The sequence below is a fragment of the Dioscorea cayenensis genome, chromosome 9 (genome assembly GCF_009730915.1).
Source record: "Dioscorea cayenensis subsp. rotundata cultivar TDr96_F1 chromosome 9, TDr96_F1_v2_PseudoChromosome.rev07_lg8_w22 25.fasta, whole genome shotgun sequence".
In the NCBI taxonomy this organism is placed as follows: domain Eukaryota; kingdom Viridiplantae; phylum Streptophyta; class Magnoliopsida; order Dioscoreales; family Dioscoreaceae; genus Dioscorea; species Dioscorea cayenensis.
The window spans coordinates 14,215,108-14,225,277 of record NC_052479.1 but is presented as its reverse complement, the minus strand read 5'-3'; the positions used below and the strand labels follow the sequence as shown (position 1 = coordinate 14,225,277).

At 41.8% G+C, this 10,170-nt stretch overlaps 1 pseudogene; it reads right to left on the bottom strand.

The window, feature by feature from the left end:
- Positions 1 to 688: 688 nt before the first annotated feature.
- LOC120269202 lies at positions 689 to 9,938 on the bottom strand (annotated as a pseudogene).
- Positions 9,939 to 10,170: the final 232 nt, after the last annotated feature.

Sequence of the window (10,170 nt, the reverse complement as noted above, 5' to 3'; positions counted from 1 at the left end):
ATCGGGCGACCACGCGGGCCTATGGATTTTTCACACGCCTAAGTGGAATTTAAACACGGCCGTGTATAATTTCCACACGCCCATGTAGATCCTCTGAATTCATGTTTTCTCGGCCGGCTGTGAAAGTGCTGCTACAGTACTCTACTACAGTACTGCCCTGAAATACTTCCCGAATCCATACTTTTATCGAGGTAACGCAAATGGGCACATGTTCACATCGTGGATCGCTTTGCTTCTTCAATGATGGAAAAGTTGGTGGAGATCTTGTTCCATTTGCATAAGTCGGAATGCTTGAGTATGACTGCCCTTGTGCCCCTCCAAATGGTTGTGCTAACTCAAATACGAGGAGGTTGGCACACACTCTAGCATCTCACACCTGACCTATGTCTTCGCGTTTGAACCTTAGCAAGATTTCCTCCAAAATCAGTGTATTATGATCCACATTGGCTTCTTTCTTTCGTACTCGGCCTCACAACCCTACCTGCACAAAAGTAACATAAAACACACACATATTAGTGTAAAAACCAGAGAAGAGTAATGCTCATCATAAGGAAAGAATGCTTCACATTAATATCACACAAGCACTTATCAATAAGTTTGATAGGATTTGTAGATATTGCCCCAAGCAACAAGCAATAAAGGTCATAGTACGAGGTACTGTTTTGACCTTAGGATGTTGCAAGCTTTTTCAGATATAGGCCGATACATCTCCAGCTTGTGTTTCAATGATGGGTAACGTAGTCGAGCTACCTGCACCTGTCTGGTATGATCTTTTAGCGGCTCTTTCTAAGAGATGGGAATTGATAAGTGCTTGAGTAGACATATTTTTATATATGTTTTACATGTATTGAGCATCATTTTTACTGTGGTTTATGTCTCATATTGTGTATTTGTTGTTCTTTTATGCATATAGGTTGTGAATGCCTTGAAGAGTAAAAAGGAAGCAAAGATAGGCTATAAAGACACAATGTTGGGAGTTCTTGTTCAATTCAAGGATCAAGACAAACGTGGAGATGTGTGCCAACTTCCAAGATGATTCAAGTCAATTCACTATTTGGAAGGGCACAAAGGCAGCCACATCTTCATATTCCTTCTCTTTGTGAAGATTGCAAGACCTCTCAAAGATACGTCGATGAAGAAAAGTTTTATAGCCTACCACATGGACGTGTGCCCGGACATGTGGCCTTAAGAGAAGAGTGTTCGGATCATGTTTTGTGAAAAGTACTGTAGCAATTTCACACGGCCACGTGGAAAATCCACACGGGTGCGTGAGGGCACGTGATAGACACGATCTAAGGCCTATAAATAGCCGTTTTGCCCTATTCTTTGTCATCTTTTGTGCGGCTCTTGAGGGGTGAGACGGCTAGGGTTTGGAGAGGAGGTCTTTGCGGCTTTAGAGGCACTTCGTGACCAACTTTGATCGATTCCTCCTCCGTCATAGCATTAAGGAAGCCACCGGTGAACCTAGCTTCAGAGTGGGTCTTTGAAGATGTCGAAGCTTTCCATCAAGGCCATCAGTTCATATATAAGGGGGTTTATTTCTATGGTTTTAATGTACTTTCATTCATTGATGGTGTGTTTTTGTATGTTGCTCCATGGAGAGCTAAAACCCTAGAGGGTATTTGGGCTTGTGAACCCTAGGATTCTAATCTTTTGTGGATTTGCTTAGTGTTTCTATTTAATCCGAGTTTGATTAAGTTTTTAATCTTGTATTCTCATTGCTTGCTTGTTTAATTAATCCTTGTGGTTGATTGGATTTGCATGATTTGTTACTTTGATGTGAGAGAGATAGTGGAGTGTCCCCTCTCCCTTCCGATTGAGTGTATTCTATCTCCGTTCCTTAAGCTCTATGCAACCATATTTGGTGTGAGGCGTGAGATTGAGAGATTTCTCTGCCGGGACCTTGTAGGTGGTTAGGATCCTTCGTCGGGAATTAGGGTTGGATCAATCTTTAGGAATCGGATACAACTCTTGGAATCCCTAGAGTGGTTTGTAGTCATATGTGGTGTGGGTGTTGAGATTGAGCGATTTCTCCACCGGGACCTCGTAGGGGACTAGTATCGGTTATCGGGAGGTCGGATCCAATTATATTTGCATTTCCAAGACTTAACTTACTCATCATAGAAACACTTTGCTTATTCGGTACCTAATACCTGAATCCTAGGGGAAGCATTGCCCGAATACCCCACTTTTTACTCGATTGAGATCTCCATCCATTTTACCCTTGCATATTTGTCTCTGGTATTCATTTCTTCGCACATTAGATCACCACACCTTTCCATTTATCATTAGGTTAGAAAGCGAGAGAAGAAGTTAGTACTAGTAGCCACTGTTCCCCGTGGATTCGACTACCCACTCACCGGGGTAATTATTACTCGACACACGTGCACTTGCGGTTTACACGCATATTCGGACGCTGTCAAGTTTTTTTGGTGCCGTTCGGGGAGCAGGGATATTAGGAATGCTAGGACTTTGTTGCTCTAGCCACTTATCTTTTTCTTTTATTTTTGTCTATTCCACACTTTCTTTTTTTCGTCCATCATTCTCATCGATTTTTTTATTTTATTTTTTTATCTATTTCACTCTATCTTCTTCCACTCGTTCAATTTTTGTTTTTATTTTTGTCTTATTTACTTTTTCCTTGCATGGAACTTGAATGATGATTAATCCAGTTGTAGAATTATATTTTTCAGGTTGATGTTCTCACTAGAAAAAAATTGATCAATTTATCAATGTTCATCAACAACACAATCCATATCGCATCAACTATCATCCAAATCAAAGGAGCTACCCAAACCTCTTATGGGATATTGATGGACAACAATGGGAAGCACCTCAACAAGAACTTCAATGGGATGAGAAAGTTGAAGAAGATGTACTTGGGTTGGAAAAGAGTGTTACCAAGATTTATGGAAAGCAACCGATGCCCATTTCCAAAAATATTGAGGCCACATTAAGTTGTCACGATGTCTCCATCAAAAAAACATTGAGCATCAATTAGGAGAGATCTTGGACATGCTTTGCTAAGGAAAAAAAGAAAGAATTTGAACAAGCAAGGCAAATGTCTCCGGGACATGATGAGGCCATGAGCACAATTGAAGAAGTTGGGCAAATTGAGTACATTGATGTAGAAAATAAAAAAAGAAAGAAGTTGAATATCATTTTTGAGATTTTTGGATTGTGTGAATGAAGATTGTGCTTGTGAGCGAGGAAATTTTTCAAGGGGATTTGCTAGTCTCATGTTCCTCTCAAGTTGAAAAATACACAAGAAGAAGCAAACCCCAAGTTAATGGAACAAGCATCTTTCTTTGGGATTGATCAACTCTTACAATGCAAGAGAGAGATTTTGGGAAGGGAAGAAGATGTGGGTAGGAGATTGAAGCCATCCAATGACCCACCTGTGCTAAGCTTGGACAATTCCCAACCCAAATTGTTTCCTTGGAGGCCAAAAAGTAAGATGGTTGGACTCTCCAACAAATACTTCATCCCGGCAAGTTGACTCTCGGTTTAAAGGAAGTAGCTATGCAATGACTAGTCGGGAGGAACACACTCTTTTCAAGCCTCCATAAGGTAAGGAAGAGGTACGTCAAGCTTAGTGACGTAAAACAAGCGCTTCTTGGGAGGCAACCCAAGTTTTTAAATGTTTTCTAGTTTAGATTTTCATTTACTGCGATAATAAATTCATGAGTGGGTGCTTTTGATGAATTTTTTTGTTGGTGTTGAAGTTTTTCATGGAAAAATTTTGGTGATTTAAATTGATTTTTCGTGTATGTGGCATGGTTGAGGGTGTAATTCATGTTTATAGTTGAAGAATTAGTGTTAATTTGAAGTTTGGAACCTTGCGTGGATTGTCTGCAGAAATTTTGCATCTCACGCGGTCGTGTGGAATTTCCACACGGCCGTGTCATGACTACTGCAGGGGGTGTGGAATTTCCACACCCCATGTGGCTTATAAGATTATGAGGGGTCACTTTTCATTATCTTCACCACTTACACCCATCTTCTCCCACTTCTCCATCTTCAAGAATCTGAACTTTTTGAGCACAAAAAACTAATTTTTCTTCAACTCCTTGGAGATTTAAAAAGTGTTTTTGCGAGCATTTGCATTAAGTTTCCTTCATCGATTTGCTCCGGTAAACTTCATTTTCCCCTATCTTCTCTATACCCTTATTTTGCCAATCCATAGAGTTTTATTGGTTTATAAGTGTTGTTTTTTTCATGGAAAAATCTTGTAGAGACACTTTAGAATGTATGGATCGGAAATTTTTTTGGAGCGTTGGAGCCCAATCATGGCTTCTTGGCCATGGTTAGGGCGCTCGCCGCTGCGTGGCCGCCCACACGCCCGTGGGCGGGGCCGCCGGCTGGCGCCCACGCGCGCCCGCCCATGCGCCCGCGTGGGGCTGGCCCGACCCATTGGCGCGCCCAGCGCGCGCTGCGGCGCCCGCGTGGGGCTGGCCCGACCCGCTCGGTTGGCGCCCGCGAGCGCGCAGCGCACGCCCGCTGGGCGCCACGCGTGGGCGCTGGCGCGCGCCCACGCGCTGCGGCCGCGTGGTGGCGCCACGCGCGCATGGCACCGGCCAGACTGAGCGCACGCGCTGGCGTGGCTTCCCCACACGCGCGTGGGGTCGGAAAAAGTACCCAATAAGGCCGGAAAAAGTGCTTGGCTTGCCCTTCACGCCCTGCGTGGACCCCTATCTCATCAAATTCATGCTTAGCCGACTTCTTTTTGAAGCTTTATTTGCGGGTATGCCACCAAGGACCGAAAAAAGTTTTTGATCGTATATGATTAACCTTGGATGGGAACATTCTTTTTGGCACACCGCAACACCGGAAAGACGACGTCGATGCTTGAGGTGTCCCACTCATGATTCTTTAGTTTCTTTTTACTTTTTGTTTTTCATTTTTTTTAGTTGTTATTTTAGCTTTTAGAGTTTAGTTAACTTTGTGTTTTGTTTTGTTTGTGCGAGTTTGTGCTTCATGTGTTTACTTATAAGAACTCGTACATCTTTTCTATTTTGTTGAGCTTCACTGAATCCCCTTGTCTACGTGCAGATGGCCTTGAGAGTGATGTTGATAGTGTTTTAGTCATAGACATGATCATGTGATATTGTCACATGGTCATGTGAGCTTCACAACCCATACAACAAGCCCATGAGTTAGACTTCACCAAAATGATTAATGAGGGAGTTCAGGGGAGTATTGTTTTAATTGCATTCCCACACACATAATGCTTCCATTGTTATTATTTTTTTATTGTGCTTGCATGCGTACATTGAGGACAATGTACATCTTAAGTGTGGGGAGGGTTCACCTTATACATGACTTTTTACTTGTGTTTTCATGAGCATGCTCTTGTTGCCAATGAAGGTTCACCTTAGGGGTAAGAGTTTAATTCTTAGTTTTTTTGGAGGTTATTAAACATGGATTTTTTTATCATGCTCTAGTTTTTCATCCAATTTTTATTGAATATTTTTTTGTCCGATTGCACTTTTACGCACTTTTTCTCGCTCATTAGACCTATGAAGACTCTAGTTCATTATGTTTGGGTCTTTAGTGTGCTAGTTTTTTTATTTGAAAAAAAGATCAGAAAAAAATTTTAGAAATGGAAATTGTTTGTTGTTTGTACATAGGGTGTGGAAAGAGCTACCACCCATGATGTATGTAGCTACTCTCATAAGTCGGATACTTGTTATGCCCTAATGAGAGAAAGAGCTATCTCATGGGATGTGTAAAAGCTACCATCCTCGGTAGAAAGAGCTACCACCTCGAAAGTGTGAAAGCCACTCGGGAGGCATCTTAGGGAAAGGGCTACCTTAGAGGTTGTGTGAAGCTACTACCTATTCTTTCTGTTTATAAATAAGTCCAATGTTAATAAGAACTTGGTAGTGGACATAGTGTTGACATGAGTTGAGTTTTTCACACACACACGCAATCGGATTTTATCACATTCATTTTTGATTGGATTGTTTGCTAGAGCATTGATTGTTTTGTCTAGTGTTTGATTCTCTCCATGACTGTAGAATTTTTATTCTTGTACTCATTTGGTGAACCTAAGGCCAAGCACTTCTCTTTTTCTTTCCATGAGGTTTAATGTTTAATTTTGCTTGAGAACAAGCAAAGACCTAAGTGTGGGGGAGTTTGATAAGTGCTTAAGTAGACATATTTTTATATATGTTTTACATGCATTGAGCATCATTTTTACTGTGGTTTATGTCTCATATTGTGTATTTGGTGTTCTTTTTATGCATATAGGTTGTGAATGCCTTGAAGAGTAAAAAGGAAGCAAAGATAGGCTATAAAGACACAATGTTGGGAGTTCTTGTTCAATTCAAGGATCAAGACACGAGAGCGGTTCATAAAGCGTGGAGATGTGTGCCAACTTCAAAGAAGATTCAAGTCAATTCACTATTTGGAAGGGCATAAAGGCAGCCACATCTTCATATTCCTCCTCTTTGTGAAGATTGCAAGACCTCTCAAAGATACGTCGTTGACGAAAAGTTTTATAGCCTACCACATGGACGTGTGCCCGGACATGTGGCATTCATCGATAGCGAGATTATAGCAAAATTGCATTCACGCGGGCGCGTGAAATTTCTGCACTCACGCCACCGCGGGGTTTTATTTCTATGGTTTTTAATGTACTTTCATTCATTGATGGTGTGTTTTGTATGTTGCTCCATGGAGAGCTAAAACCCTAGAGGGTATTTGATCTTGTGAACCCTAGGATTCTAATCTTTTGTGGATTTGCTTAGTGTTTCTATTTAATCCGAGTTTTATTAAGTTTTAATCTTGTATTCTCATTGCTTGCTTGTTTAATTAATCCTTGTGGTTGATTGGATTTGCATGATTTGTTACTTTGATGTGAGAGAGATCTCCATTAGAGTTAGAACTTCAAGGTTAAAGAGGGTTGAGAGGGTGAGTCACGAGATAGTGGAGTGTCCCCTCTCCCTTCCGATTGAGTGTATTCTATCTCCGTTCCTTAAGCTCTATGCAACCATATTTGGTGTGAGGCGTGAGATTGATAGATTTCTCTGCCGGGACCTTGTAGGGGGTTAGGATCCTTCGTCGGGAATTAGGGTTGGATCAATCTTTAGGAATCAGATACAACTCTTGGAATCCCTAGAGTGGTTTGCAGTCATATGTGGTGTGAGGTGTTGAGATTGAGCGATTTCTCCACCGGGACCTCGTAGGGGACTAGTATCGGTTATCGGGAGGCCGGATCTGATTATATTTGGATTTCCACGACTTAACTTACTCATCATAGAAACACTTTGCTTATTCGATACCTAATACCTGAATCCTAGGGGGAGCATTTCCCGAATACCCCACTTTTACTGATTGAGATCTCCATCCATTTTACCCTTGCATATTTGTCTCCGGTATTCATTTCTTCGCACATTAGATCACCACACCTTTCCATTTATCATTAGGTTAGAAAGCAGAGAAGAAGTTAGTACTAGTAGCCCTGTTCCCTGTGGATTCGACTACCCACTCACCGGGGTAATTATTACTTCGACACCCGTGCACTTGCGGTTTACATGCATATTCGGACGTGTAAGGAATGTAAATAGAAAACATCCCCTGGGAAAGCCTCACGGCCTGGTGGTCGACATAACAATAATGACATTTGTCGATATGCCATCGCCTGTTTACTAAGATCATCATATATTATTAATGCGTGCATTCCATTATCACGGAAATATTCCCCTATGGCACACCCAGAATATGGGGCCAGAAATTGTAGAGGAGCAAGATCCGAAGCGGTGGCTGCTACAAGAATGGAATATTCCAAAGCATTCGCTTCTGGAAGAATTTGAACTAATTGTGCCATAGTCAAGCTTTTCTGTCCAATCGCTACATAGACACAATACAATGTCTCACTCTGAGAGGTGCCCCTTAAGTTTATTTTCTTTTGGTTTAATATAGTATCGATAGCTATAGCTGTTTTTCTAATTTGTCTGTCCCTGATTATAAGTTCTCATTGACCATGGCCTATAGGAACAAGGCTATCCACTGCTTTTAAGCCTGTTTGCATAGGTTCATGCACAGATTTATGTTCAATAATCCCTTGGCTTTTACATCGACACGTCTTCATTCGTGATCGCTTAGAGCCCCTCTTCCATCAATAGGTACTCCCAACGCATCGACCACATGGCCTAACATGGCCTTTCCCGCAGGAACATCCACAATAGATCCAGTGCATTTGACAAGATCTCCTTCTTTAATAGCTGTATCACTACCAAAGACAACAATACCAACATTCTCATTCTCAAGATTCAAGGCTATTCCTTTCACACCACTGGAAAATTCCACCATTTCTCTATCTTGAATCTCTTTCAATCCATAAACACGTGCAATCCCATCTCCAACTGAGACCACTTGATGAGTGATCCGCAAGTGCACGGAGTCGTCATGTAATACCCCTCGTGCGAGCACGAGAGGGCCGTATTCCCTGGGCCCAAGAATCTACTCTTACTTCCTCTTTGCGTATTGTCTAGCCGAATGATTCGAAGGGTTTCTCTAATCTATTACTTGAAATAAAAGAACTACAAATGGAGTCTATGATAAGGTAGGGGTATAAAATCAAGGGAAAGAAATGGTCATGGATGCGGATTCCCTAGGGGCTACTAAAGTGCAAAGGATGCTAAGAATGTCATGCAATTGAAGGTTTGGACCTAGAGATTTACTAAATTAGATCAACCCAATGGTTACACCCTAATCCGGTATAAGTATTGACACAGAATTTCTTCTGATCAAATCCTCATACGATTGCATTAACAAGTGGGGAAATCCCTAATTAGGGGCGGAACACAACTTGGTCTAGCCCTAATGGTGGAGGGGTACAGAATACCCGATGGTCACGGCATATTCATACATGAATCCTTTCCAAACTTGGTGTGTCTAGTACAAGGGCGATGGTCACGCTACCAAGTACAACCTAGTAGTTGGTTTACAGAGTTCTCATGTAAGCAACACATCAAATGCACCAAGAATGAATCAAAATACACAACAATTGCAATAGACAAAATTAAATCATCCAAATACACAAGTTCACCCCAAGGTTCACCGGCATCTGGTGACCTTGGGGTCTACTCGTCCATGCAAACAAATACAAGCAACAAGTCCATGAAAACAACTACAAATGGCATAAGAAAACTCCCTCAAACAATAGAAGTAGGAAGACAAGCCAAGCTAGGTGGAAATGCTTCCACGGACGCCACGATGGGGGTGGCTTCCCTCGTCGTCTACAAACTCCCAAAGAAGAGATCGATGAAGATCTAGCCAAAACCGAGCTTCTCCCTTTGATTTCCCTTCTCCAAAATGTGTGATCTTGCCTCCTAAAGACTGGTGAAAATCGGCTCCAAGAACTCTCCCAAAAACTTCTCTTTGCCCTAGAAAAATCGGTTTCATTTATATCCCGTCAGTCCATGCGGGCATCCATGCGGGCCCGTGAAGCTCACACCGAAATGCCCAGAAAACATGCCGGTGCTACAGTATTTTCCCTACAGTAACCGAGTATTGAGAATTTCCAGCAAACCTCACGAACACCCATGCGGGCGCATGGAGCCCGTGAAACTCAGAGCCAAATGCCCGCAGCAAGAACAATGACCTGCTACAATACCGCTACAATGCCGATACAGTGCTGGGACCCCAAAAATGCCGTTTTTGGTGTTGAATTCATGCGATTTACATTTTTGAGCATCGTTCGACTCATTTAAGACCTGTAGCACCGAAATAACCAATTTAGACATAAAACGGGCATCAATTCATTAACATATTCACAAATGATACAAGATTAATACATATAAAATACATACATTTAGGCGTTTATCACCACTCGACCGATCTCATCCACTTGAAAATTCGTGTAAAAGTTGGTCATTCTACTTTCTAATAGAGTCGTGAGTTCCGCAGCTCTGGGAGATATTTCCATACTTGAACAAAGAAAGATGATGATAGAGTCAAGGGAGAAATCCGCTTTACTAATTTACTAAATATAATAATTAATTTTAGAGGCAAGTGGGCTCTTTGCATATGTTAAGCATATAGCTAAGGCTCTTTAAAAATTGGAAGAATAGCGTTTTCTTTTTATCTATTTATGATAAAACGAGACCACCAATGCCACCTTGGCAACCCTGAAAAGTGCATTAAGCTTAGTGGAACGAAAGG